General features: G+C 47.3%; 1 long non-coding RNA gene across 2 annotated transcripts in view; it reads left to right on the top strand.

The window, feature by feature from the left end:
* The window catches only part of LOC122179183, a 6,557-nt gene that overhangs the window by 1,929 nt on the left and 3,854 nt on the right, over positions 1-774 (top strand). The window lies entirely within an intron of this gene.

Below are 774 nucleotides of genomic sequence, written 5' to 3'. Positions count from 1 at the left end.
TGTGTGTGTGTGTGTGTGTGTGTGTGTGTGTGTGTGTGTGTGTGTGAGACCACTTGTGCATGAGTCTAGACAGCTGCAACTTGGCAATCTTGCTTTGACATTTTTTTGGAGTAAAGTTTGTTAACTATTGGACATTAGTATCCAATTCTTCCCCATTCGGGTTTAAGGAAACAGGAATTTGGCTTCAGTAACTAAGACTAACGTGATGTTAATTTCTGAAAAAAAATAATCCCCTGCTTTTGCCTTTGTTTTGGGCCCCTCACTACAAGAAAGACATTGAGGCCCTGGAACATGTCCAGAGAAGGGCAACGAAACTGGTGAGGGGTCTGGAGCACAAGTCTTATGAGGAGCGGCTGAGGGAGCTGGGATTGTTCAGTCTGGAGAAGAGGAGGCTCAGGGGAGACCTCATTGCACTTTACAACTTCCTGAAGGGAGGTTGTGATGTAAAAGGGTCTGGCCTCTTCTCCCAGGCAAATAGTAGGACCTGAGGAAATGGCCAGAAGTTGTACCAGAGGAGGTTTAGGTTGGACATTAGAAGAAACTTTTTCTCTCAGAGGGTGGTCAGGCACTGGAATGGCTGCCCAGGGAGGTGGTGGAGTCGCTGTCCCTGGCAGTGTTCAAGAGGCGCCTGGATGAGGAGCTACGAGAGATGGTTTAGTAGCTTGTGGTACTAATAGGAATGGGAGGGTGGTTGGACTAGATGATCTTGCAGGTTGTTTCCAACCAGGTGTGATTCTGTGTGATTCTGTGTGATTCTGTGTGATTCTGTGTGAT

This window comes from Lagopus leucura, unplaced genomic scaffold (genome assembly GCF_019238085.1).
Source record: "Lagopus leucura isolate 7727_CA_CO unplaced genomic scaffold, USGS_WTPT01 Super-Scaffold_100002, whole genome shotgun sequence".
Taxonomy (NCBI): Eukaryota; Metazoa; Chordata; class Aves; order Galliformes; family Phasianidae; genus Lagopus; species Lagopus leucura.
This window is presented reverse-complemented; position numbering and strand designations above follow the sequence as displayed.